This window comes from Schistocerca cancellata, unplaced genomic scaffold (genome assembly GCF_023864275.1).
Source record: "Schistocerca cancellata isolate TAMUIC-IGC-003103 unplaced genomic scaffold, iqSchCanc2.1 HiC_scaffold_705, whole genome shotgun sequence".
In the NCBI taxonomy this organism is placed as follows: domain Eukaryota; kingdom Metazoa; phylum Arthropoda; class Insecta; order Orthoptera; family Acrididae; genus Schistocerca; species Schistocerca cancellata.
The window spans coordinates 505,385-531,091 of record NW_026046716.1 but is presented as its reverse complement, the minus strand read 5'-3'; the positions used below and the strand labels follow the sequence as shown (position 1 = coordinate 531,091).

The following is a 25,707-nucleotide window of genomic DNA, read 5'->3' as shown; positions in this document are numbered from 1 at the left end:
GGCCGAATTGGCGGGCGCACCGCCGCGTGTGTGAGACGCACTGCTGCTCGTTGCACCCCCTGTCATTCGCTGGGCGCGTGCAGCCTTCGACACTAGCGGAGGACGCATCTTGTCCCTGGTGCTCAGCGGAGGGCCTGTGCGGGGTGCGCCAGTGTCGTGCTGGAGGGCCCACTGGTAGCGATGTGGGCTTCCTCGCCTCGCCTCGCCTCACACCAGGTGTCTGCGTAGTTTGCAGTGCATTCGCACCATTCCTATCCCTGTCCCTGTCCCCGTCCCGACTTGTCCCGACTTTGCTCGACTGCCGCTCGCTGCCGCTCGGGTCGTGGTCCATATGACAGCGCAAGCACGACAAACGTCTGCGGGACGAGACGAGACGAGACGAGACGAGACGACTAAGGAATAAATTCGTGGTTACAAATCAAATTTGGAACTCTACACTCCTACACAACAATAGGCGGTGACGTATTTCAGAAATCACCTGCCGATTCGTACTGTTTTGTCGTTTTCAAAGTCTTCTTGGCAAACTTGGTTAGCACATTCTCCCTCAAACTGAGTTAATTACTGCATTTTCGTACCATTACAGTAGTTTAAAAGGCTTAAGGAAGCATCTTTGTCACAACAGAAAGGTAGTTTGAAAATTGGGCTGGCGACATAACAAAAAAAAAAAACAGGAAGGGAGCCAACAGCACCCGGGTTTCCCAGGCGGTCACCCATCCAAGTACTAGCCGGGCCCGATGATGCTTAACTTCGGTGATCGGACGAGAACCGGTGTATTCATCATGGTATGGCCGTTGGCGCTCATCTAATGTAGGAGCACGGCAGAATTCGCGTTCCGCTTTTCTCCCAACACACAAAATGTTAGTTTTCGGCCGCATTTGACGAAAGCGCTTCCTTCCGCAACCGCCAGTTCCTTGAGGACGGCGCGGGGAGGCGCGCCCGGCGTCCCAGCAGAGTGACGGCCGAATTGGCGGGCGCACCGCCGCGTGTGTGAGACGCACTGCTGCTCGTTGCACCCCCTGTCATTCGCTGGGCGCGTGCAGCCTTCGACACTAGCGGAGGACGCATCTTGTCCCTGGTGCTCAGCGGAGGGCCTGTGCGGGGTGCGCCAGTGTCGTGCTGGAGGGCCCACTGGTAGCGATGTGGGCTTCCTCGCCTCGCCTCGCCTCACACCAGGTGTCTGCGTAGTTTGCAGTGCATTCGCACCATTCCTATCCCTGTCCCTGTCCCCGTCCCGACTTGTCCCGACTTTGCTCGACTGCCGCTCGCTGCCGCTCGGGTCGTGGTCCATATGACAGCGCAAGCACGACAAACGTCTGCGGGACGAGACGAGACGAGACGAGACGAGACGACTAAGGAATAAATTCGTGGTTACAAATCAAATTTGGAACTCTACACTCCTACACAACAATAGGCGGTACGTATTTCAGAATTCACCTGCCGATTCGTACTGTTTTGTCGTTTTCAAAGTCTTCTTGGCAAACGTGGTTAGCACATTCTCCCTCAAACTGAGTTAATTACTGCATTTTCGTACCATTACAGTAGTTTAAAAGGCTTAAGGAAGCATCTTTGTCACAACAGAAAGGTAGTTTGAAAATTGGGCTGGCGACATAACAAAAAAAAAAAACAGGAAGGGAGCCAACAGCACCCGGGTTTCCCAGGCGGTCACCCATCCAATTACTAGCCGGGCCCGATGATGCTTAACTTCGGTGATCGGACGAGAACCGGTGTATTCATCATGGTATGGCCGTTGGCGCTCATCTAATGTAGGAGCACGGCAGAATTCGCGTTCGGCTTTTCTCCCAACACACAAAATGTTAGTTTTCGGCCGCATTTGACGAAAGCGCTTCCTTCCGCAACCGCCAGTTCCTCGAGGACGGCGCGGGGAGGCGCGCCCGGCGTCCCAGCAGAATGACGGCCGAATTGGCGGGCGCACCGCCGCGTGTGTGAGACGCACTGCTGCTCGTTGCACCCCCTGTCATTCGCTGGGCGCGTGCAGCCTTCGACACTAGCGGAGGACGCATCTTGTCCCTGGTGCTCAGCGGAGGGCCTGTGCGGGGTGCGCCAGTGTCGTGCTGGAGGGCCCACTGGTAGCGATGTGGGCTTCCTCGCCTCGCCTCGCCTCACACCAGGTGTCTGCGTAGTTTGCAGTGCATTCGCACCATTCCTATCCCTGTCCCTGTCCCCGTCCCGACTTGTCCCGACTTTGCTCGACTGCCGCTCGCTGCCGCTCGGGTCGTGGTCCATATGACAGCGCAAGCACGACAAACGTCTGCGGGACGAGACGAGACGAGACGAGACGAGACGACTAAGGAATAAATTCGTGGTTACAAATCAAATTTGGAACTCTACACTCCTACACAACAATAGGCGGTACGTATTTCAGAATTCACCTGCCGATTCGTACTGTTTTGTCGTTTTCAAAGTCTTCTTGGCAAACGTGGTTAGCACATTCTCCCTCAAACTGAGTTAATTACTGCATTTTCGTACCATTACAGTAGTTTAAAAGGCTTAAGGAAGCATCTTTGTCACAACAGAAAGGTAGTTTGAAAATTGGGCTGGCGACATAACAAAAAAAAAAACAGGAAGGGAGCCAACAGCACCCAGGTTTCCCAGGCGGTCACCCATCCAAGTACTAGCCGGGCCCGATGATGCTTAACTTCGGTGATCGGACGAGAACCTGTGTATTCATCATGGTATGGCCGTTGGCGCTCATCTAATGTAGGAGCACGGCAGAATTCTCGTTCGGCTTTTCTCCCAACACACAAAATGTTAGTTTTCGGCCGCATTTGACGAAAGCGCTTCCTTCCGCAACCGCCAGTTCCTCGAGGACGGCGCGGGGAGGCGCGCCCGGCGTCCCAGCAGAGTGACGACCGAATTGGCGGGCGCACTGCCGCGTGTGTGAGACGCACTGCTGCTCGTTGCACCCCCTGTCATTCGCTGGGCGCGTACAGCCTTCGACACTAGCGGAGGACGCATCTTGTCCCTGGTGTTCAGCGGAGGGCCTGTGCGGGGTGCGCCAGTGTCGTGCTGGAGGGCCCACTGGTAGCGATGTGGGCTTCCTCGCCTCGCCTCGCCTCACACCAGGTGTCTGCGTAGTTTGCAGTGCATTCGCACCATTCCTATCCCTGTCCCTGTCCCCGTCCCTACTTGTCCCGACTTTGCTCGACTGCCGCTCGCTGCCGCTCGGCTCGTGGTCCATATGACAGCGCAAGCACGACAAACGTCTGCGGGACGAGACGAGACGAGACGAGACGAGACGACTAAGGAATAAATTCGTGGTTACAAATCAAATTTGGAACTCTACACTCCTACACAACAATAGGCGGTGACGTATTTCAGAAATCACCTGCCGATTCGTACTGTTTTGTCGTTTTCAAAGTCTTCTTGGCAAACTTGGTTAGCACATTCTCCCTCAAACTGAGTTAATTACTGCATTTTCGTACCATTACAGTAGTTTAAAAGGCTTAAGGAAGCATCTTTGTCACAACAGAAAGGTAGTTTGAAAATTGGGCTGGCGACATAACAAAAAAAAAAAAACAGGAAGGGAGCCAACAGCACCCGGGTTTCCCAGGCGGTCACCCATCCAAGTACTAGCCGGGCCCGATGATGCTTAACTTCGGTGATCGGACGAGAACCGGTGTATTCATCATGGTATGGCCGTTGGCGCTCATCTAATGTAGGAGCACGGCAGAATTCGCGTTCGGCTTTTCTCCCAACACACAAAATGTTAGTTTTCGGCCGCATTTGACGAAAGCGCTTCCTTCCGCAACCGCCAGTTCCTCGAGGACGGCGCGGGGAGGCGCGCCCGGCGTCCCAGCAGAATGACGGCCGAATTGGCGGGCGCACCGCCGCGTGTGTGAGACGCACTGCTGCTCGTTGCACCCCCTGTCATTCGCTGGGCGCGTGCAGCCTTCGACACTAGCGGAGGACGCATCTTGTCCCTGGTGCTCAGCGGAGGGCCTGTGCGGGGTGGGCCAGTGTCGTGCTGGAGGGCCCACTGGTAGCGATGTGGGCTTCCTCGCCTCGCCTCGCCTCACACCAGGTGTCTGCGTAGTTTGCAGTGCATTCGCACCATTCCTATCCCTGTCCCTGTCCCCGTCCCGACTCGTCCCGACTTTGCTCGACTGCCGCTCGCTGCCGCTCGGGTCGTGGTCCATATGACAGCGCAAGCACGACAAACGTCTGCGGGACGAGACGAGACGAGACGAGACGAGACGACTAAGGAATAAATTCGTGGTTACAAATCAAATTTGGAACTCTACACTCCTACACAACAATAGGCGGTGACGTATTTCAGAAATCACCTGCCGATTCGTACTGTTTTGTCGTTTTCAAAGTCTTCTTGGCAAACTTGGTTAGCACATTCTCCCTCAAACTGAGTTAATTACTGCATTTTCGTACCATTACAGTAGTTTAAAAGGCTTAAGGAAGCATCTTTGTCACAACAGAAAGGTAGTTTGAAAATTGGGCTGGCGACATAACAAAAAAAAAAAAACATGAAGGGAGCCAACAGCACCCGGGTTTCCCAGGCGGTCACCCATCCAAGTACTAGCCGGGCCCGATGATGCTTAACTTCGGTGATCGGACGAGAACCGGTGTATTCATCATGGTATGGCCGTTGGCGCTCATCTAATGTAGGAGCACGGCAGAATTCGCGTTCCGCTTTTCTCCCAACACACAAAATGTTAGTTTTCGGCCGCATTTGACGAAAGCGCTTCCTTCCGCAACCGCCAGTTCCTTGAGGACGGCGCGGGGAGGCGCGCCCGGCGTCCCAGCAGAGTGACGGCCGAATTGGCGGGCGCACCGCCGCGTGTGTGAGACGCACTGCTGCTCGTTGCACCCCCTGTCATTCGCTGGGCGCGTGCAGCCTTCGACACTAGCGGAGGACGCATCTTGTCCCTGGTGCTCAGCGGAGGGCCTGTGCGGGGTGCGCCAGTGTCGTGCTGGAGGGCCCACTGGTAGCGATGTGGGCTTCCTCGCCTCGCCTCGCCTCACACCAGGTGTCTGCGTAGTTTGCAGTGCATTCGCACCATTCCTATCCCTGTCCCTGTCCCCGTCCCGACTTGTCCCGACTTTGCTCGACTGCCGCTCGCTGCCGCTCGGGTCGTGGTCCATATGACAGCGCAAGCACGACAAACGTCTGCGGGACGAGACGAGACGAGACGAGACGAGACGACTAAGGAATAAATTCGTGGTTACAAATCAAATTTGGAACTCTACACACCTACACAACAATAGGCGGTACGTATTTCAGAATTCACCTGCCGATTCGTACTGTTTTGTCGTTTTCAAAGTCTTCTTGGCAAACGTGGTTAGCACATTCTCCCTCAAACTGAGTTAATTACTGCATTTTCGTACCATTACAGTAGTTTAAAAGGCTTAAGGAAGCATCTTTGTCACAACAGAAAGGTAGTTTGAAAATTGGGCTGGCGACATAACAAAAAAAAAAAACAGGAAGGGCGCCAACAGCACCCGGGTTTCCCAGGCGGTCACCCATCCAAGTACTAGCCGGGCCCGATGATGCTTAACTTCGGTGATCGGACGAGAACCGGTGTATTCATCATGGTATGGCCGTTGGCGCTCATCTAATGTAGGAGCACGGCAGAATTCGCGTTCCGCTTTTCTCCCAACACACAAAATGTTAGTTTTCGGCCGCATTTGACGAAAGCGCTTCCTTCCGCAACCGCCAGTTCCTCGAGGACGGCGCGGGGAGGCGCGCCCGGCGTCCCAGCAGAGTGACGGCCGAATTGGCGGGCGCACCGCCGCGTGTGTGAGACGCACTGCTGCTCGTTGCACCCCCTGTCATTCGCTGGGCGCGTGCAGCCTTCGACACTAGCGGAGGACGCATCTTGTCCCTGGTGCTCAGCGGAGGGCCTGTGCGGGGTGCGCCAGTGTCGTGCTGGAGGGCCCACTGGTAGCGATGTGGGCTTCCTCGCCTCGCCTCGCCTCACACCAGGTGTCTGCGTAGTTTGCAGTGCATTCGCACCATTCCTATCCCTGTCCCTGTCCCCGTCCCGACTTGTCCCGAATTTGCTCGACTGCCGCTCGCTGCCGCTCGGGTCGTGGTCCATATGACAGCGCAAGCACGACAAACGTCTGCGGGACGAGACGAGACGAGACGAGACGAGACGACTAAGGAATAAATTCGTGGTTACAAATCAAATTTGGAACTCTACACTCCTACACAACAATAGGCGGTACGTATTTCAGAATTCACCTGCCGATTCGTACTGTTTTGTCGTTTTCAAAGTCTTCTTGGCAAACGTGGTTAGCACATTCTCCCTCAAACTGAGTTAATTACTGCATTTTCGTACCATTACAGTAGTTTAAAAGGCTTAAGGAAGCATCTTTGTCACAACAGAAAGGTAGTTTGAAAATTGGGCTGGCGACATAACAAAAAAAAAAAACAGGAAGGGAGCCAACAGCACCCGGGTTTCCCAGGCGGTCACCCATCCAAGTACTAGCCGGGCCCGATGATGCTTAACTTCGGTGATCGGACGAGAACCGGTGTATTCATCATGGTATGGCCGTTGGCCCTCATCTAATGTAGGAGCACGGCAGAATTCGCGTTCCGCTTTTCTCCCAACACACAAAATGTTAGTTTTCGGCCGCATTTGACGAAAGCGCTTCCTTCCGCAACCGCCAGTTCCTCGAGGGCGGCGCGGGGAGGCGCGCCCGGCGTCCCAGCAGAGTGACGACCGAATTGGCGGGCGCACCGCCGCGTGTGTGAGACGCACTGCTGCTCGTTGCACCCCCTGTCATTCGCTGGGCGCGTGCAGCCTTCGACACTAGCGGAGGACGCATCTTGTCCCTGGTGTTCAGCGGAGGGCCTGTGCGGGGTGCGCCAGTGTCGTGCTGGAGGGGCCACTGGTAGCAATGTGGGCTACCTCGCCTCGCCTCGCCTCACACCAGGTGTCTGCGTAGTTTGCAGTGCATTCGCACTATTCCTATCCCTGTCCCTGTCCCCGTCCCGACTTGTCCCGACTTTGCTCGACTGCCGCTCGCTGCCGCTCGGGTCGTGGTCCATATGACAGCGCAAGCACGACAAACGTCTGCGGGACGAGACGAGACGAGACGAGACGAGACGACTAAGGAATAAATTCGTGGTTACAAATCAAATTTGGAACTCTACACTCCTACACAACAATAGGCGGTACGTATTTCAGAATTCACCTGCCGATTCGTACTGTTTTGTCGTTTTCAAAGTCTTCTTGGCAAACTTGGTTAGCACATTCTCCCTCAAACTGAGTTAATTACTGCATTTTCGTACCATTACAGTAGTTTAAAAGGCTTAAGGAAGCATCTTTGTCACAACAGAAAGGTAGTTTGAAAATTGGGCCGGCGACATAACAAAAAAAAAAAAACAGGAAGGGAGCCAACAGCACCCGGGTTTCCCAGGCGGTCACCCATCCAAGTACTAGCCGGGCCCGATGATGCTTAACTTCGGTGATCGGACGAGAACCGGTGTATTCATCATGGTATGGCCGTTGGCCCTCATCTAATGTAGGAGCACGGCAGAATTCGCGTTCGGCTTTTCTCCCAACACACAAAATGTTAGTTTTCGGCCGCATTTGACGAAAGCGCTTCCTTCCGCAACCGCCAGTTCCTCGAGGGCGGCGCGGGGAGGCGCGCCCGGCGTCCCAGCAGAGTGACGACCGAATTGGCGGGCGCACCGCCGCGTGTGTGAGACGCACTGCTGCTCGTTGCACCCCCTGTCATTCGCTGGGCGCGTGCAGCCTTCGACACTAGCGGAGGACGCATCTTGTCCCTGGTGTTCTGCGGAGGGCCTGTGCGGGGTGCGCCAGTGTCGTGCTGGAGGGCCCACTGGTAGCGATGTGGGCTTCCTCGCCTCGCCTCGCCTCACACCAGGTGTCTGCGTAGTTTGCAGTGCATTCGCACTATTCCTATCCCTGTCCCTGTCCCCGTCCCGACTTGTCCCGACTTTGCTCGACTGCCGCTCGCTGCCGCTCGGGTCGTGGTCCATATGACAGCGCAAGCACGACAAACGTCTGCTGGACGAGACGAGACGAGACGAGACGAGACGACTAAGGAATAAATTCGTGGTTACAAATCAAATTTGGAACTCTACACTCCTACACAACAATAGGCGGTGACGTATTTCAGAAATCACCTGCCGATTCGTACTGTTTTGTCGTTTTCAAAGTCTTCTTGGCAAACTTGGTTAGCTCATTCTCCCTCAAACTGAGTTAATTACTGCATTTTCGTACCATTACAGTAGTTTAAAAGGCTTAAGGAAGCATCTTTGTCACAACAGAAAGGTAGTTTGAAAATTGGGCTGGCGACATAACAAAAAAAAAAAAAAAAACAGGAATGGAGCCAACAGCACCCGGGTTTCCCAGGCGGTCACCCATCCAAGTACTAGCCGGGCCCGATGATGCTTAACTTCGGTGATCGGACGAGAACCGGTGTATTCATCATGGTATGGCCGTTGGCGCTCATCTAATGTAGGAGCACGGCAGAATTCGCGTTCGGCTTTTCTCCCAACACACAAAATGTTAGTTTTCGGCCGCATTTGACGAAAGCGCTTCCTTCCGCAACCGCCAGTTCCTCGAGGACGGCGCGGGGAGGCGCGCCCGGCGTCCCAGCAGAGTGACGGCCGAATTGGCGGGCGCACCGCCGCGTGTGTGAGACGCACTGCTGCTCGTTGCACCCCCTGTCATTCGCTGGGCGCGTGCAGCCTTCGACACTAGCGGAGGACGCATCTAGTCCCTGGTGCTCAGCGGAGGGCCTGTGCGGGGTGCGCCAGTGTCGTGCTGGAGGGCCCACTGGTAGCGATGTGGGCTTCCTCGCCTCGCCTCGCCTCACACCAGGTGTCTGCGTAGTTTGCAGTGCATTCGCACCATTCCTATCCCTGTCCCTGTCCCCGTCCCTACTTGTCCCGACTTTGCTCGACTGCCGCTCGCTGCCGCTCGGCTCGTGGTCCATATGACAGCGCAAGCACGACAAACGTCTGCGGGACGAGACGAGACGAGACGAGACGAGACGACTAAGGAATAAATTCGTGGTTACAAATCAAATTTGGAACTCTACACTCCTACACAACAATAGGCGGTGACGTATTTCAGAAATCACCTGCCGATTCGTACTGTTTTGTCGTTTTCAAAGTCTTCTTGGCAAACTTGGTTAGCACATTCTCCCTCAAACTGAGTTAATTACTGCATTTTCGTACCATTACAGTAGTTTAAAAGGCTTAAGGAAGCATCTTTGTCACAACAGAAAGGTAGTTTGAAAATTGGGCTGGCGACATAACAAAAAACATAACAGGAAGGGAGCCAACAGCACCCGGGTTTCCCAGGCGGTCACCCATCCAAGTACTAGCCGGGCCCGATGATGCTTAACTTCGGTGATCGGACGAGAACCGGTGTATTCATCATGGTATGGCCGTTGGCGCTCATCTAATGTAGGAGCACGGCAGAATTCGCGTTCGGCTTTTCTCCCAACACACAAAATGTTAGTTTTCGGCCGCATTTGACGAAAGCGCTTCCTTCCGCAACCGCCAGTTCCTCGAGGACGGCGCGGGGAGGCGCGCCCGGCGTCCCAGCAGAATGACGGCCGAATTGGCGGGCGCACCGCCGCGTGTGTGAGACGCACTGCTGCTCGTTGCACCCCCTGTCATTCGCTGGGCGCGTGCAGCCTTCGACACTAGCGGAGGACGCATCTTGTCCCTGGTGCTCAGCGGAGGGCCTGTGCGGGGTGGGCCAGTGTCGTGCTGGAGGGCCCACTGGTAGCGATGTGGGCTTCCTCGCCTCGCCTCGCCTCACACCAGGTGTCTGCGTAGTTTGCAGTGCATTCGCACCATTCCTATCCCTGTCCCTGTCCCCGTCCCGACTCGTCCCGACTTTGCTCGACTTCCGCTCGCTGCCGCTCGGGTCGTGGTCCATATGACAGCGCAAGCACGACAAACGTCTGCGGGACGAGACGAGACGAGACGAGACGAGACGACTAAGGAATAAATTCGTGGTTACAAATCAAATTTGGAACTCTACACTCCTACACAACAATAGGCGGTGACGTATTTCAGAAATCACCTGCCGATTCGTACTGTTTTGTCGTTTTCAAAGTCTTCTTGGCAAACTTGGTTAGCACATTCTCCCTCAAACTGAGTTAATTACTGCATTTTCGTACCATTACAGTAGTTTAAAAGGCTTAAGGAAGCATCTTTGTCACAACAGAAAGGTAGTTTGAAAATTGGGCTGGCGACATAACAAAAAAAAAAAAACATGAAGGGAGCCAACAGCACCCGGGTTTCCCAGGCGGTCACCCATCCAAGTACTAGCCGGGCCCGATGATGCTTAACTTCGGTGATCGGACGAGAACCGGTGTATTCATCATGGTATGGCCGTTGGCGCTCATCTAATGTAGGAGCACGGCAGAATTCGCGTTCCGCTTTTCTCCCAACACACAAAATGTTAGTTTTCGGCCGCATTTGACGAAAGCGCTTCCTTCCGCAACCGCCAGTTCCTTGAGGACGGCGCGGGGAGGCGCGCCCGGCGTCCCAGCAGAGTGACGGCCGAATTGGCGGGCGCACCGCCGCGTGTGTGAGACGCACTGCTGCTCGTTGCACCCCCTGTCATTCGCTGGGCGCGTGCAGCCTTCGACACTAGCGGAGGACGCATCTTGTCCCTGGTGCTCAGCGGAGGGCCTGTGCGGGGTGCGCCAGTGTCGTGCTGGAGGGGCCACTGGTAGCGATGTGGGCTTCCTCGCCTCGCCTCGCCTCACACCAGGTGTCTGCGTAGTTTGCAGTGCATTCGCACCATTCCTATCCCTGTCCCTGTCCCCGTCCCGACTTGTCCCGACTTTGCTCGACTGCCGCTCGCTGCCGCTCGGGTCGTGGTCCATATGACAGCGCAAGCACGACAAACGTCTGCGGGACGAGACGAGACGAGACGAGACGAGACGACTAAGGAATAAATTCGTGGTTACAAATCAAATTTGGAACTCTACACACCTACACAACAATAGGCGGTACGTATTTCAGAATTCACCTGCCGATTCGTACTGTTTTGTCGTTTTCAAAGTCTTCTTGGCAAACGTGGTTAGCACATTCTCCCTCAAACTGAGTTAATTACTGCATTTTCGTACCATTACAGTAGTTTAAAAGGCTTAAGGAAGCATCTTTGTCACAACAGAAAGGTAGTTTGAAAATTGGGCTGGCGACATAACAAAAAAAAAAAACAGGAAGGGCGCCAACAGCACCCGGGTTTCCCAGGCGGTCACCCATCCAAGTACTAGCCGGGCCCGATGATGCTTAACTTCGGTGATCGGACGAGAACCGGTGTATTCATCATGGTATGGCCGTTGGCGCTCATCTAATGTAGGAGCACGGCAGAATTCGCGTTCCGCTTTTCTCCCAACACACAAAATGTTAGTTTTCGGCCGCATTTGACGAAAGCGCTTCCTTCCGCAACCGCCAGTTCCTCGAGGACGGCGCGGGGAGGCGCGCCCGGCGTCCCAGCAGAGTGACGGCCGAATTGGCGGGCGCACCGCCGCGTGTGTGAGACGCACTGCTGCTCGTTGCACCCCCTGTCATTCGCTGGGCGCGTGCAGCCTTCGACACTAGCGGAGGACGCATCTTGTCCCTGGTGCTCAGCGGAGGGCCTGTGCGGGGTGCGCCAGTGTCGTGCTGGAGGGCCCACTGGTAGCGATGTGGGCTTCCTCGCCTCGCCTCGCCTCACACCAGGTGTCTGCGTAGTTTGCAGTGCATTCGCACCATTCCTATCCCTGTCCCTGTCCCCGTCCCGACTTGTCCCGAATTTGCTCGACTGCCGCTCGCTGCCGCTCGGGTCGTGGTCCATATGACAGCGCAAGCACGACAAACGTCTGCGGGACGAGACGAGACGAGACGAGACGAGACGACTAAGGAATAAATTCGTGGTTACAAATCAAATTTGGAACTCTACACTCCTACACAACAATAGGCGGTACGTATTTCAGAATTCACCTGCCGATTCGTACTGTTTTGTCGTTTTCAAAGTCTTCTTGGCAAACGTGGTTAGCACATTCTCCCTCAAACTGAGTTAATTACTGCATTTTCGTACCATTACAGTAGTTTAAAAGGCTTAAGGAAGCATCTTTGTCACAACAGAAAGGTAGTTTGAAAATTGGGCTGGCGACATAACAAAAAAAAAAAACAGGAAGGGAGCCAACAGCACCCGGGTTTCCCAGGCGGTCACCCATCCAAGTACTAGCCGGGCCCGATGATGCTTAACTTCGGTGATCGGACGAGAACCGGTGTATTCATCATGGTATGGCCGTTGGCCCTCATCTAATGTAGGAGCACGGCAGAATTCGCGTTCCGCTTTTCTCCCAACACACAAAATGTTAGTTTTCGGCCGCATTTGACGAAAGCGCTTCCTTCCGCAACCGCCAGTTCCTCGAGGGCGGCGCGGGGAGGCGCGCCCGGCGTCCCAGCAGAGTGACGACCGAATTGGCGGGCGCACCGCCGCGTGTGTGAGACGCACTGCTGCTCGTTGCACCCCCTGTCATTCGCTGGGCGCGTGCAGCCTTCGACACTAGCGGAGGACGCATCTTGTCCCTGGTGTTCAGCGGAGGGCCTGTGCGGGGTGCGCCAGTGTCGTGCTGGAGGGGCCACTGGTAGCAATGTGGGCTACCTCGCCTCGCCTCGCCTCACACCAGGTGTCTGCGTAGTTTGCAGTGCATTCGCACTATTCCTATCCCTGTCCCTGTCCCCGTCCCGACTTGTCCCGACTTTGCTCGACTGCCGCTCGCTGCCGCTCGGGTCGTGGTCCATATGACAGCGCAAGCACGACAAACGTCTGCGGGACGAGACGAGACGAGACGAGACGAGACGACTAAGGAATAAATTCGTGGTTACAAATCAAATTTGGAACTCTACACTCCTACACAACAATAGGCGGTACGTATTTCAGAATTCACCTGCCGATTCGTACTGTTTTGTCGTTTTCAAAGTCTTCTTGGCAAACTTGGTTAGCACATTCTCCCTCAAACTGAGTTAATTACTGCATTTTCGTACCATTACAGTAGTTTAAAAGGCTTAAGGAAGCATCTTTGTCACAACAGAAAGGTAGTTTGAAAATTGGGCCGGCGACATAACAAAAAAAAAAAAACAGGAAGGGAGCCAACAGCACCCGGGTTTCCCAGGCGGTCACCCATCCAAGTACTAGCCGGGCCCGATGATGCTTAACTTCGGTGATCGGACGAGAACCGGTGTATTCATCATGGTATGGCCGTTGGCCCTCATCTAATGTAGGAGCACGGCAGAATTCGCGTTCGGCTTTTCTCCCAACACACAAAATGTTAGTTTTCGGCCGCATTTGACGAAAGCGCTTCCTTCCGCAACCGCCAGTTCCTCGAGGGCGGCGCGGGGAGGCGCGCCCGGCGTCCCAGCAGAGTGACGACCGAATTGGCGGGCGCACCGCCGCGTGTGTGAGACGCACTGCTGCTCGTTGCACCCCCTGTCATTCGCTGGGCGCGTGCAGCCTTCGACACTAGCGGAGGACGCATCTTGTCCCTGGTGTTCAGCGGAGGGCCTGTGCGGGGTGCGCCAGTGTCGTGCTGGAGGGCCCACTGGTAGCGATGTGGGCTTCCTCGCCTCGCCTCGCCTCACACCAGGTGTCTGCGTAGTTTGCAGTGCATTCGCACTATTCCTATCCCTGTCCCTGTCCCCGTCCCGACTTGTCCCGACTTTGCTCGACTGCCGCTCGCTGCCGCTCGGGTCGTGGTCCATATGACAGCGCAAGCACGACAAACGTCTGCGGGACGAGACGAGACGAGACGAGACGAGACGACTAAGGAATAAATTCGTGGTTACAAATCAAATTTGGAACTCTACACTCCTACACAACAATAGGCGGTACGTATTTCAGAATTCACCTGCCGATTCGTACTGTTTTGTCGTTTTCAAAGTCTTCTTGGCAAACTTGGTTAGCACATTCTCCCTCAAACTGAGTTAATTACTGCATTTTCGTACCATTACAGTAGTTTAAAAGGCTTAAGGAAGCATCTTTGTCACAACAGAAAGGTAGTTTGAAAATTGGGCCGGCGACATAACAAAAAAAAAAAAACAGGAAGGGAGCCAACAGCACCCGGGTTTCCCAGGCGGTCACCCATCCAAGTACTAGCCGGGCCCGATGATGCTTAACTTCGGTGATCGGACGAGAACCGGTGTATTCATCATGGTATGGCCGTTGGCCCTCATCTAATGTAGGAGCACGGCAGAATTCGCGTTCGGCTTTTCTCCCAACACACAAAATGTTAGTTTTCGGCCGCATTTGACGAAAGCGCTTCCTTCCGCAACCGCCAGTTCCTCGAGGGCGGCGCGGGGAGGCGCGCCCGGCGTCCCAGCAGAGTGACGACCGAATTGGCGGGCGCACCGCCGCGTGTGTGAGACGCACTGCTGCTCGTTGCACCCCCTGTCATTCGCTGGGCGCGTGCAGCCTTCGACACTAGCGGAGGACGCATCTTGTCCCTGGTGCTCAGCGGAGGGCCTGTGCGGGGTGCGCCAGTGTCGTGCTGGAGGGCCCACTGGTAGCGATGTGGGCTTCCTCGCCTCGCCTCGCCTCACACCAGGTGTCTGCGTAGTTTGCAGTGCATTCGCACTATTCCTATCCCTGTCCCTGTCCCCGTCCCGACTTGTCCCGACTTTGCTCGACTGCCGCTCGCTGCCGCTCGGGTCGTGGTCCATATGACAGCGCAAGCACGACAAACGTCTGCGGGACGAGACGAGACGAGACGAGACGAGACGACTAAGGAATAAATTCGTGGTTACAAATCAAATTTGGAACTCTACACTCCTACACAACAATAGGCGGTGACGTATTTCAGAAATCACCTGCCGATTCGTACTGTTTTGTCGTTTTCAAAGTCTTCTTGGCAAACTTGGTTAGCTCATTCTCCCTCAAACTGAGTTAATTACTGCATTTTCGTACCATTACAGTAGTTTAAAAGGCTTAAGGAAGCATCTTTGTCACAACAGAAAGGTAGTTTGAAAATTGGGCTGGCGACATAACAAAAAAAAAAAAAAAACAGGAATGGAGCCAACAGCACCCGGGTTTCCCAGGCGGTCACCCATCCAAGTACTAGCCGGGCCCGATGATGCTTAACTTCGGTGATCGGACGAGAACCGGTGTATTCATCATGGTATGGCCGTTGGCGCTCATCTAATGTAGGAGCACGGCAGAATTCGCGTTCGGCTTTTCTCCCAACACACAAAATGTTAGTTTTCGGCCGCATTTGACGAAAGCGCTTCCTTCCGCAACCGCCAGTTCCTCGAGGACGGCGCGGGGAGGCGCGCCCGGCGTCCCAGCAGAGTGACGGCCGAATTGGCGGGCGCACCGCCGCGTGTGTGAGACGCACTGCTGCTCGTTGCACCCCCTGTCATTCGCTGGGCGCGTGCAGCCTTCGACACTAGCGGAGGACGCATCTAGTCCCTGGTGTTCAGCGGAGGGCCTGTGCGGGGTGCGCCAGTGTCGTGCTGGAGGGCCCACTGGTAGCGATGTGGGCTTCCTCGCCTCGCCTCGCCTCACACCAGGTGTCTGCGTAGTTTGCAGTGCATTCGCACTATTCCTATCCCTGTCCCTGTCCCCGTCCCGACTTGTCCCGACTTTGCTCGACTGCCGCTCGCTGCCGCTCGGGTCGTGGTCCATATGACAGCGCAAGCACGACAAACGTCTGCGGGACGAGACGAGACGAGACGAGACGAGACGACTAAGGAATAAATTCGTGGTTACAAATCAAATTTGGAACTCTACACTCCTACACAACAATAGGCGGTGACGTATTTCAGAAATCACCTGCCGATTCGTACTGTTTTGTCGTTTTCAAAGTCTTCTTGGCAAACTTGGTTAGCTCATTCTCCCTCAAACTGAGTTAATTACTGCATTTTCGTACCATTACAGTAGTTTAAAAGGCTTAAGGAAGCATCTTTGTCACAACAGAAAGGTAGTTTGAAAATTGGGCTGGCGACATAACAAAAAAAAAAAAAAAACAGGAATGGAGCCAACAGCACCCGGGTTTCCCAGGCGGTCACCCATCCAAGTACTAGCCGGGCCCGATGATGCTTAACTTCGTTGATCGGACGAGAACCGGTGTATTCATCATGGTATGGCCGTTGGCGCTCATCTAATGTAGGAGCACGGCAGAATTCGCGTTCCGCTTTTCTCCCAACACACAAAATGTTAGTTTTCGGCCGCATTTGACGAAAGCGCTTCCTTCCGCAACCGCCAGTTCCTCGAGGACGGCGCGGGGAGGCGCGCCCGGCGTCCCAGCAGAGTGACGGCCGAATTGGCGGGCGCACCGCCGCGTGTGTGAGACGCACTGCTGCTCGTTGCACCCCCTGTCATTCGCTGGGCGCGTGCAGCCTTCGACACTAGCGGAGGACGCATCTAGTCCCTGGTGCTCAGCGGAGGGCCTGTGCGGGGTGCGCCAGTGTCGTGCTGGAGGGCCCACTGGTAGCGATGTGGGCTTCCTCGCCTCGCCTCGCCTCACACCAGGTGTCTGCGTAGTTTGCAGTGCATTCGCACCATTCCTATCCCTGTCCCTGTCCCCGTCCCGACTTGTCCCGACTTTGCTCGACTGCCGCTCGCTGCCGCTCGGGTCGTGGTCCATATGACAGCGCAAGCACGACAAACGTCTGCGGGACGAGACGAGACGAGACGAGACGAGACGACTAAGGAATAAATTCGTGGTTACAAATCAAATTTGGAACTCTACACTCCTACACAACAATAGGCGGTACGTATTTCAGAATTCACCTGCCGATTCGTACTGTTTTGTCGTTTTCAAAGTCTTCTTGGCAAACGTGGTTAGCACATTCTCCCTCAAACTGAGTTAATTACTGCATTTTCGTACCATTACAGTAGTTTAAAAGGCTTAAGGAAGCATCTTTGTCACAACAGAAAGGTAGTTTGAAAATTGGGCTGGCGACATAACAAAAAACATAACAGGAAGGGAGCCAACAGCTCCCGGGTTTCCCAGGCGGTCACCCATCCAAGTACTAGCCGGGCCCGATGATGCTTAACTTCGGTGATCGGACGAGAACCGGTGTATTCATCATGGTATGGCCGTTGGCGCTCATCTAATGTAGGAGCACGGCAGAATTCGCGTTCGGCTTTTCTCCCAACACACAAAATGTTAGTTTTCGGCCGCATTTGACGAAAGCGCTTCCTTCCGCAACCGCCAGTTCCCCGAGGACGGCGCGGGGAGGCGCGCCCGGCGTCCCAGCAGAGTGACGGCCGAATTGGCGGGCGCACCGCCGCGTGTGTGAGACGCACTGCTGCTCGTTGCACCCCCTGTCATTCGCTGGGCGCGTGCAGCCTTCGACACTAGCGGAGGACGCATCTTGTACCTGGTGTTCAGCGGAGGGCCTGTGCGGGGTGCGCCAGTGTCGTGCTGGAGGGCCCACTGATAGCGATGTGGGCTTCCTCGCCTCGCCTCGCCTCACACCAGGTGTCTGCGTAGTTTGCAGTGCATTCGCACCATTCCTATCCCTGCCCTGTCCCCGTCCCGACTTGTCCCGACTTTGCTCGACTGCCGCTCGCTGCCGCTCGGGTCGTGGTCCATATGACAGCGCAAGCACGACAAACGTCTGCGGGACGAGACGAGACGAGACGAGACGAGACGACTAAGGAATAAATTCGTGGTTACAAATCAAATTTGGAACTCTACACTCCTACAAAACAATAGGCGGTACGTATTTCAGAATTCACCTGCCGATTCGTACTGTTTTGTCGTTTTCAAAGTCTTCTTGGCAAACGTGGTTAGCACATTCTCCCTCAAACTGAGTTAATTACTGCATTTTCGTACCATTACAGTAGTTTAAAAGGCTTAAGGAAGCATCTTTGTCACAACAGAAAGGTAGTTTGAAAATTGGGCTGGCGACATAACAAAAAACATAACAGGGAGGGAGCCAACAGCACCCGGGTTTCCCAGGCGGTCACCCATCCAAGTACTAGCCGGGCCCGATGATGCTTAACTTCGGTGATCGGACGAGAACCGGTGTATTCATCATGGTATGGCCGTTGGCCCTCATCTAATGTAGGAGCACGGCAGAATTCGCGTTCGGCTTTTCTCCCAACACACAAAATGTTAGTTTTCGGCCGCATTTGACGAAAGCGCTTCCTTCCGCAACCGCCAGTTCCTCGAGATCGGCGCGGGGAGGCGCGCCCGGCGTCCCAGCAGAGTGACGACCGAATTGGCGGGCGCACTGCCGCGTGTGTGAGACGCACTGCTGCTCGTTGCACCCCCTGTCATTCGCTGGGCGCGTGCAGCCTTCGACACTAGCGGAGGACGCATCTTGTCCCTGGTGTTCAGCGGAGGGCCTGTGCGGGGTGCGCCAGTGTCGTGCTGGAGGGCCCACTGGTAGCGATGTGGGCTTCCTCGCCTCGCCTCGCCTCACACCAGGTGTCTGCGTAGTTTGCAGTGCATTCGCACCATTCCTATCCCTGTCCCGGTCCCCGTCCCGACTTGTCCCGACTTTGCTCGACTGCCGCTCGCTGCCGCTCGGGTCGTGGTCCATATGACAGCGCAAGCACGACAAACGTCTGCGGGACGAGACGAGACGAGACGAGACGAGACGACTAAGGAATAAATTCGTGGTTACAAATCAAATTTGGAACTCTACACTCCTACAAAACAATAGGCGGTACGTATTTCAGAATTCACCTGCCGATTCGTACTGTTTTGTCGTTTTCAAAGTCTTCTTGGCAAACGTGGTTAGCACATTCTCCCTCAAACTGAGTTAATTACTGCATTTTCGTACCATTACAGTAGTTTAAAAGGCTTAAGGAAGCATCTTTGTCACAACAGAAAGGTAGTTTGAAAATTGGGCTGGCGACATAACAAAAAACATAACAGGGAGGGAGCCAACAGCACCCGTGTTTCCCAGGCGGTCACCCATCCAAGTACTAGCCGGGCCCGATGATGCTTAACTTCGGTGATCGGACGAGAACCGGTGTATTCATCATGGTATGGCCGTTGGCCCTCATCTAATGTAGGAGCACGGCAGAATTCGCGTTCGGCTTTTCTCCCAACACACAAAATGTTAGTTTTCGGCCGCATTTGACGAAAGCGCTTCCTTCCGCAACCGCCAGTTCCTCGAGGACGGCGCGGGGAGGCGCGCCCGGCGTCCCAGCAGAGTGACGACCGAATTGGCGGGCGCACTGCCGCGTGTGTGAGACGCACTGCTGCTCGTTGCACCCCCTGTCATTCGCTGGGCGCGTGCAGCCTTCGACACTAGCGGAGGACGCATCTTGTCCCTGGTGTTCAGCGGAGGGCCTGTGCGGGGTGCGCCAGTGTCGTGCTGGAGGGCCCACTGGTAGCGATGTGGGCTTCCTCGCCTCGCCTCGCCTCACACCAGGTGTCTGCGTAGTTTGCAGTGCATTCGCACCATTCCTATCCCTGTCCCGGTCCCCGTCCCGACTTGTCCCGACTTTGCTCGACTGCCGCTCGCTGCCGCTCGGGTCGTGGTCCATATGACAGCGCAAGCACGACAAACGTCTGCGGGACGAGACGAGACGAGACGAGACGAGACGACTAAGGAATAAATTCGTGGTTACAAATCAAATTTGGAACTCTACACTCCTACACAACAATAGGCGGTGACGTATTTCAGAAATCACCTGCCGATTCGTACTGTTTTGTCGTTTTCAAAGTCTTCTTGGCAAACTTGGTTAGCACATTCTCCCTCAAACTGAGTTAATTACTGCATTTTCGTACCATTACAGTAGTTTAAAAGGCTTAAGGAAGCATCTTTGTCACAACAGAAAGGTAGTTTGAAAATTGGGCTGGCGACATAACAAAAAAAAAAAAAAAAACAGGAATGGAGCCAACAGCACCCGGGTTTCCCAGGCGGTCACCCATCCAAGTACTAGCCGGGCCCGATGATGCTTAACTTCGGTGATCGGACGAGAACCGGTGTATTCATCATGGTATGGCCGTTGGCGCTCATCTAATGTAGGAGCACGGCAGAATTCGCGTTCCGCTTTTCTCCCAACACACAAAATGTTAGTTTTCGGCCGCATTTGACGAAAGCGCTTCCTTCCGCAACCGCCAGTTCCTCGAGGACGGCGCGGGGAGTCGCGCCCGGCGTCCCAGCAGAGTGACGGCCGAATTGGCGGGCGCACCGCCGCGTGTGTGAGACGCACTGCTGCTCGTTGCACCCCCTGTCATTCGCTGGGCGCGTGCAGCCTTCGACACTAGCGGAGGACGCATCTAGTCCCTGGTGCTCAGCGGAGGGCCTGTGCGGGGTGCGCCAGTGTCGTGCTGGAGGGCCCACTGGTAGCGATGTGGGCTTCCTCGCCTCGCCTCGCCTCACACCAGGTGTCTGCGTAGTTTGCAGTGCATTCGCACCATTCCTATCCCTGTCCCTGTCCCCGTCCCGACTTGTCCCGACTTTGCTCGACTGCCGCTCGCTGCCGCTCGGGTCGTGGTCCATATGACAGCGCAAGCACGACAAACGTCTGCGGGACGAGACGAGACGAGACGAGACGAGACGACTAAGGAATAAATTCGTGGTTACAAATCAAATTTGGAACTCTACACTCCTACACAACAATAGGCGGTGACGTATTTCAGAATTCACCTGCCGATTCGTACTGTTTTGTCGTTTTCAAAGTCTTCTTGGCAAACTTGGTTAGCACATTCTCCCTCAAACTGAGTTAATTACTGCATTTTCGTACCATTACAGTAGTTTAAAAGGCTTAAGGAAGCATCTTTGTCACAACAGAAAGGTAGTTTGAAAATTGGGCTGGCGACATAACAAAAAAAAAAAAAAAAACAGGAATGGAGCCAACAGCACCCGGGTTTCCCAGGCGGTCACCCATCCAAGTACTAGCCGGGCCCGATGATGCTTAACTTCGGTGATCGGACGAGAACCGGTGTATTCATCATGGTATGGCCGTTGGCGCTCATCTAATGTAGGAGCACGGCAGAATTCGCGTTCCGCTTTTCTCCCAACACACAAAATGTTAGTTTTCGGCCGCATTTGACGAAAGCGCTTCCTTCCGCAACCGCCAGTTCCTCGAGGACGGCGCGGGGAGTCGCGCCCGGCGTCCCAGCAGAGTGACGGCCGAATTGGCGGGCGCACCGCCGCGTGTGTGAGACGCACTGCTGCTCGTTGCACCCCCTGTCATTCGCTGGGCGCGTGCAGCCTTCGACACTAGCGGAGGACGCATCTAGTCCCTGGTGCTCAGCGGAGGGCCTGTGCGGGGTGCGCCAGTGTCGTGCTGGAGGGCCCACTGGTAGCGATGTGGGCTTCCTCGCCTCGCCTCGCCTCACACCAGGTGTCTGCGTAGTTTGCAGTGCATTCGCACCATTCCTATCCCTGTCCCTGTCCCCGTCCCGACTTGTCCCGACTTTGCTCGACTGCCGCTCGCTGCCGCTCGGGTCGTGGTCCATATGACAGCGCAAGCACGACAAACGTCTGCGGGACGAGACGAGACGAGACGAGACGAGACGACTAAGGAATAAATTCGTGGTTACAAATCAAATTTGGAACTCTACACTCCTACACAACAATAGGCGGTGACGTATTTCAGAATTCACCTGCCGATTCGTACTGTTTTGTCGTTTTCAAAGTCTTCTTGGCAAACTTGGTTAGCACATTCTCCCTCAAACTGAGTTAATTACTGCATTTTCGTACCATTACAGTAGTTTAAAAGGCTTAAGGAAGCATCTTTGTCACAACAGAAAGGTAGTTTGAAAATTGGGCTGGCGACATAACAAAAAAAAAAAAAAACAGGAATGGAGCCAACAGCACCCGGGTTTCCCAGGCGGTCACCCATCCAAGTACTAGCCGGGCCCGATGATGCTTAACTTCGGTGATCGGACGAGAACCGGTGTATTCATCATGGTATGGCCGTTGGCGCTCATCTAATGTAGGAGCACGGCAGAATTCGCGTTCCGCTTTTCTCCCAACACACAAAATGTTAGTTTTCGGCCGCATTTGACGAAAGCGCTTCCTTCCGCAACCGCCAGTTCCTCGAGGACGGCGCGGGGAGGCGCGCCCGGCGTCCCAGCAGAGTGACGGCCGAATTGGCGGGCGCACCGCCGCGTGTGTGAGACGCACTGCTGCTCGTTGCACCCCCTGTCATTCGCTGGGCGCATGCAGCCTTCGACACTAGCGGAGGACGCATCAAGTCCCTGGTGCTCAGCGGAGGGCCTGTGCGGGGTGCGCCAGTGTCGTGCTGGAGGGCCCACTGGTAGCGATGTGGGCTTCCTCGCCTCGCCTCGCCTCACACCAGGTGTCTGCGTAGTTTGCAGTGCATTCGCACCATTCCTATCCCTGTACCTGTCCCCGTCCCGACTTGTCCCGACTTTGCTCGACTGCCGCTCGCTGCCGCTCGGGTCGTGGTCCATATGACAGCGCAAGCACGACAAACGTCTGCGGGACGAGACGAGACGAGACGACTAAGGAATAAATTCGTGGTTACAAATCAAATTTGGAACTCTACACTCCTACACAACAATAGGCGGTACGTATTTCAGAATTCACCTGCCGATTCGTACTGTTTTGTCGTTTTCAAAGTCTTCTTGGCAAACGTGGTTAGCACATTCTCCCTCAAACTGAGTTAATTACTGCATTTTCGTACCATTACAGTAGTTTAAAAGGCTTAAGGAAGCATCTTTGTCACAACAGAAAGGTAGTTTGAAAATTGGGCTGGCGACATAACAAAAAACATAACAGGAAGGGAGCCAACAGCACCCGGGTTTCCCAGGCGGTCACCCATCCAAGTACTAGCCGGGCCCGATGATGCTTAACTTCGGTGATCGGACGAGAACCGGTGTATTCATCATGGTATGGCCGTTGGCGCTCATCTAATGTAGGAGCACGGCAGAATTCGCGTTCGGCTTTTCTCCCAACACACAAAATGTTAGTTTTCGGCCGCATTTGACGAAAGCGCTTCCTTCCGCAACCGCCAGTTCCTCGAGGACGGCGCGGGGAGGCGCGCCCGGCGTCCCAGCAGAGTGACGACCGAATTGGCGGGCGCACTGCCGCGTGTGTGAGACGCACTGCTGCTCGTTGCACCCCCTGTCATTCGCTGGGCGCGTGCAGCCTTCGACACTAGCGGAGGACGCATCTTGTCCCTGGTGTTCAGCGGAGGGCCTGTGCGGGGTGCGCCAGTGTCGTGCTGGAGGGCCCACTGGTAGCGATGTGGGCTTCCTCGCCTCGCCTCGCCTCACACCAGGTGTCTGCGTAGTTTGCAGTGCATTCGCACCATTCCTATCCCTGTCCCTGTCCCCGTCCCGACTTGTCCCGACTTTGCTCGACTGCCGCTCGCTGCCGCTCGGGTCGTGGTCCATATGACAGCGCAAGCACGACAAACGTCTGCGGGACGAGACGAGACGAGACGAGACGAGACGACTAAGGAATAAATTCGTGGTTACAAATCAAATTTGGAACTCTACACTCCTACACAACAATAGGCGGTACGTATTTCAGAATTCACCTGCCGATTCGTACTGTTTTGTCGTTTTCAAAGTCTTCTTGGCAAACGTGGTTAGCACATTCTCCCTCAAACTGAGTTAATTACTGCATTTTCGTACCATTACAGTAGTTTAAAAGGCTTAAGGAAGCATCTTTGTCACAACAGAAAGGTAGTTTGAAAATTGGGCTGGCGACATAACAAAAAACATAACAGGAAGGGAGCCAACAGCACCCGGGTTTCCCAGGCGGTCACCCATCCAAGTACTAGCCGGGCCCGATGATGCTTAACTTCGGTGATCGGACGAGAACCGGTGTATTCATCATGGTATGGCCGTTGGCGCTCATCTAATGTAGGAGCACGGCAGAATTCGCGTTCGGCTTTTCTCCCAACACACAAAATGTTAGTTTTCGGCCGCATTTGACGAAAGCGCTTCCTTCCGCAACCGCCAGTTCCTCGAGGACGGCGCGGGGAGGCGCGCCCGGCGTCCCAGCAGAGTGACGGCCGAATTGGCGGGCGCACCGCCGCGTGTGTGAGACGCACTGCTGCTCGTTGCACCCCCTGTCATTCGCTGGGCGCGTGCAGCCTTCGACACTAGCGGAGGACGCATCTTGTCCCTGGTGCTCAGTGGAGGGCCTGTGCGGGGTGCGCCAGTGTCGTGCTGGAGGGCCCACTGGTAGCGATGTGGGCTTCCTCGCCTCGCCTCGCCTCACACCAGGTGTCTGCGTAGTTTGCAGTGCATTCGCACCATTCCTATCCCTGTCCCGGTCCCCGTCCCGACTTGTCCCGACTTTGCTCGACTGCCGCTCGCTGCCGCTCGGGTCGTGGTCCATATGACAGCGCAAGCACGACAAACGTCTGCGGGACGAGACGAGACGAGACGAGACGAGACGACTAAGGAATAAATTCGTGGTTACAAATCAAATTTGGAACTCTACATTCCTACACAACAATAGGCGGTACGTATTTCAGAATTCACCTGCCGATTCGTACTGTTTTGTCGTTTTCAAAGTCTTCTTGGCAAACGTGGTTAGCACATTCTCTCTCAAACTGAGTTAATTACTGCATTTTCGTACCATTACAGTAGTTTAAAAGGCTTAAGGAAGCATCTTTGTCACAACAGAAAGGTAGTTTGAAAATTGGGCTGGCGACATAAAAACATAACAGGAAGGGAGCCAACAGCACCCGGGTTTCCCAGGCGGTCACCCATCCAAGTACTAGCCGGGCACGATGATGCTTAACTTCGGTGATCGGACGAGAACCGGTGTATTCATCATGGTATGGCCGTTGGCGCTCATCTAATGTAGGAGCACGGCAGAATTCGCGTTCCGCTTTTCTCCCAACACACAAAATGTTAGTTTTCGGCCGCATTTGACGAAAGCGCTTCCTTCCGCAACCGCCAGTTCCTCGAGGACGGCGCGGGGAGGCGCGCCCGGCGTCCCAGCAGAGTGACGGCCGAATTGGCGGGCGCACCGCCGCGTGTGTGAGACGCACTGCTGCTCGTTGCACCCCCTGTCATTCGCTGGGCGCATGCAGCCTTCGACACTAGCGGAGGACGCATCAAGTCCCTGGTGCTCAGCGGAGGGCCTGTGCGGGGTGCGCCAGTGTCGTGCTGGAGGGCCCACTGGTAGCGATGTGGGCTTCCTCGCCTCGCCTCGCCTCACACCAGGTGTCTGCGTAGTTTGCAGTGCATTCGCACCATTCCTATCCCTGTCCCGGTCCCCGTCCCGACTTGTCCCGACTTTGCTCGACTGCCGCTCGCTGCCGCTCGGGTCGTGGTCCATATGACAGCGCAAGCACGACAAACGTCTGCGGGACGAGACGAGACGAGACGACTAAGGAATAAATTCGTGGTTACAAATCAAATTTGGAACTCTACACTCCTACACAACAATAGGCGGTACGTATTTCAGAAATCACCTGCCGATTCGTACTGTTTTGTCGTTTTCAAAGTCTTCTTGGCAAACGTGGTTAGCACGTTCTCTCTCAAACTGAGTTAATTACTGCATTTTCGTACCATTACAGTAGTTTAAAAGGCTTAAGGAAGCATCTTTGTCACAACAGAAAGGTAGTTTGAAAATTGGGCTGGCGACATAACAAAAAACATAACAGGAAAAGAGCCAACAGCACCCGGGTTTCCCAGGCGGTCACCCATCCAAGTACTAGCCGGGCCCGATGATGCTTAACTTCGGTGATCGGACGAGAACCGGTGTATTCATCATGGTATGGCCGTTGGCGCTCATCTAATGTAGGAGCACGGCAGAATTCGCGTTCGGCTTTTCTC

General features: G+C 54.8%; 27 non-coding genes across 27 annotated transcripts; all 27 read right to left on the bottom strand.

The window, feature by feature from the left end:
• Positions 1-677: 677 nt before the first annotated feature.
• On the bottom strand, positions 678-796 carry LOC126140721 (5S ribosomal RNA). Its single transcript, XR_007529251.1, has one exon. It is a non-coding gene; the product is annotated as a 5S ribosomal RNA (ribosomal RNA).
• An 837-nt stretch (positions 797-1,633) lies between these two features.
• On the bottom strand, positions 1,634-1,752 carry LOC126140315 (5S ribosomal RNA). Its single transcript, XR_007528884.1, has one exon. It is a non-coding gene; the product is annotated as a 5S ribosomal RNA (ribosomal RNA).
• Positions 1,753-2,588: 836 nt separating this feature from the next.
• On the bottom strand, positions 2,589-2,707 carry LOC126140329 (5S ribosomal RNA). Its single transcript, XR_007528896.1, has one exon. It is a non-coding gene; the product is annotated as a 5S ribosomal RNA (ribosomal RNA).
• Positions 2,708-3,546: 839 nt separating this feature from the next.
• On the bottom strand, positions 3,547-3,665 carry LOC126140720 (5S ribosomal RNA). Its single transcript, XR_007529250.1, has one exon. It is a non-coding gene; the product is annotated as a 5S ribosomal RNA (ribosomal RNA).
• An 839-nt stretch (positions 3,666-4,504) lies between these two features.
• Positions 4,505-4,623, bottom strand: LOC126140719 (5S ribosomal RNA). Its single transcript, XR_007529249.1, has one exon. It is a non-coding gene; the product is annotated as a 5S ribosomal RNA (ribosomal RNA).
• Positions 4,624-5,460: 837 nt separating this feature from the next.
• On the bottom strand, positions 5,461-5,579 carry LOC126140765 (5S ribosomal RNA). The gene has a single exon (XR_007529290.1). It is a non-coding gene; the product is annotated as a 5S ribosomal RNA (ribosomal RNA).
• Positions 5,580-6,416: 837 nt separating this feature from the next.
• Positions 6,417-6,535, bottom strand: LOC126140718 (5S ribosomal RNA). Its single transcript, XR_007529248.1, has one exon. It is a non-coding gene; the product is annotated as a 5S ribosomal RNA (ribosomal RNA).
• Positions 6,536-7,373: 838 nt separating this feature from the next.
• Positions 7,374-7,492, bottom strand: LOC126140717 (5S ribosomal RNA). Its single transcript, XR_007529247.1, has one exon. It is a non-coding gene; the product is annotated as a 5S ribosomal RNA (ribosomal RNA).
• Positions 7,493-8,335: 843 nt separating this feature from the next.
• LOC126140716 (5S ribosomal RNA) lies at positions 8,336-8,454 on the bottom strand. The gene has a single exon (XR_007529246.1). It is a non-coding gene; the product is annotated as a 5S ribosomal RNA (ribosomal RNA).
• Positions 8,455-9,291: 837 nt separating this feature from the next.
• Positions 9,292-9,410, bottom strand: LOC126140714 (5S ribosomal RNA). The gene has a single exon (XR_007529245.1). It is a non-coding gene; the product is annotated as a 5S ribosomal RNA (ribosomal RNA).
• Positions 9,411-10,249: 839 nt separating this feature from the next.
• On the bottom strand, positions 10,250-10,368 carry LOC126140713 (5S ribosomal RNA). The gene has a single exon (XR_007529244.1). It is a non-coding gene; the product is annotated as a 5S ribosomal RNA (ribosomal RNA).
• An 837-nt stretch (positions 10,369-11,205) lies between these two features.
• Positions 11,206-11,324, bottom strand: LOC126140764 (5S ribosomal RNA). Its single transcript, XR_007529289.1, has one exon. It is a non-coding gene; the product is annotated as a 5S ribosomal RNA (ribosomal RNA).
• Positions 11,325-12,161: 837 nt separating this feature from the next.
• Positions 12,162-12,280, bottom strand: LOC126140712 (5S ribosomal RNA). The gene has a single exon (XR_007529243.1). It is a non-coding gene; the product is annotated as a 5S ribosomal RNA (ribosomal RNA).
• An 838-nt stretch (positions 12,281-13,118) lies between these two features.
• On the bottom strand, positions 13,119-13,237 carry LOC126140710 (5S ribosomal RNA). The gene has a single exon (XR_007529241.1). It is a non-coding gene; the product is annotated as a 5S ribosomal RNA (ribosomal RNA).
• Positions 13,238-14,075: 838 nt separating this feature from the next.
• Positions 14,076-14,194, bottom strand: LOC126140709 (5S ribosomal RNA). Its single transcript, XR_007529240.1, has one exon. It is a non-coding gene; the product is annotated as a 5S ribosomal RNA (ribosomal RNA).
• Positions 14,195-15,036: 842 nt separating this feature from the next.
• On the bottom strand, positions 15,037-15,155 carry LOC126140708 (5S ribosomal RNA). Its single transcript, XR_007529239.1, has one exon. It is a non-coding gene; the product is annotated as a 5S ribosomal RNA (ribosomal RNA).
• Positions 15,156-15,997: 842 nt separating this feature from the next.
• LOC126140331 (5S ribosomal RNA) lies at positions 15,998-16,116 on the bottom strand. The gene has a single exon (XR_007528898.1). It is a non-coding gene; the product is annotated as a 5S ribosomal RNA (ribosomal RNA).
• An 836-nt stretch (positions 16,117-16,952) lies between these two features.
• On the bottom strand, positions 16,953-17,071 carry LOC126140854 (5S ribosomal RNA). The gene has a single exon (XR_007529371.1). It is a non-coding gene; the product is annotated as a 5S ribosomal RNA (ribosomal RNA).
• An 835-nt stretch (positions 17,072-17,906) lies between these two features.
• On the bottom strand, positions 17,907-18,025 carry LOC126140707 (5S ribosomal RNA). The gene has a single exon (XR_007529238.1). It is a non-coding gene; the product is annotated as a 5S ribosomal RNA (ribosomal RNA).
• An 836-nt stretch (positions 18,026-18,861) lies between these two features.
• Positions 18,862-18,980, bottom strand: LOC126140857 (5S ribosomal RNA). Its single transcript, XR_007529374.1, has one exon. It is a non-coding gene; the product is annotated as a 5S ribosomal RNA (ribosomal RNA).
• Positions 18,981-19,823: 843 nt separating this feature from the next.
• LOC126140706 (5S ribosomal RNA) lies at positions 19,824-19,942 on the bottom strand. Its single transcript, XR_007529237.1, has one exon. It is a non-coding gene; the product is annotated as a 5S ribosomal RNA (ribosomal RNA).
• An 843-nt stretch (positions 19,943-20,785) lies between these two features.
• On the bottom strand, positions 20,786-20,904 carry LOC126140705 (5S ribosomal RNA). Its single transcript, XR_007529236.1, has one exon. It is a non-coding gene; the product is annotated as a 5S ribosomal RNA (ribosomal RNA).
• Positions 20,905-21,745: 841 nt separating this feature from the next.
• On the bottom strand, positions 21,746-21,864 carry LOC126140703 (5S ribosomal RNA). The gene has a single exon (XR_007529235.1). It is a non-coding gene; the product is annotated as a 5S ribosomal RNA (ribosomal RNA).
• Positions 21,865-22,690: 826 nt separating this feature from the next.
• LOC126140702 (5S ribosomal RNA) lies at positions 22,691-22,809 on the bottom strand. Its single transcript, XR_007529234.1, has one exon. It is a non-coding gene; the product is annotated as a 5S ribosomal RNA (ribosomal RNA).
• Positions 22,810-23,645: 836 nt separating this feature from the next.
• Positions 23,646-23,764, bottom strand: LOC126140701 (5S ribosomal RNA). The gene has a single exon (XR_007529233.1). It is a non-coding gene; the product is annotated as a 5S ribosomal RNA (ribosomal RNA).
• Positions 23,765-24,596: 832 nt separating this feature from the next.
• LOC126140325 (5S ribosomal RNA) lies at positions 24,597-24,715 on the bottom strand. Its single transcript, XR_007528893.1, has one exon. It is a non-coding gene; the product is annotated as a 5S ribosomal RNA (ribosomal RNA).
• An 826-nt stretch (positions 24,716-25,541) lies between these two features.
• LOC126140700 (5S ribosomal RNA) lies at positions 25,542-25,660 on the bottom strand. Its single transcript, XR_007529232.1, has one exon. It is a non-coding gene; the product is annotated as a 5S ribosomal RNA (ribosomal RNA).
• Positions 25,661-25,707: the final 47 nt, after the last annotated feature.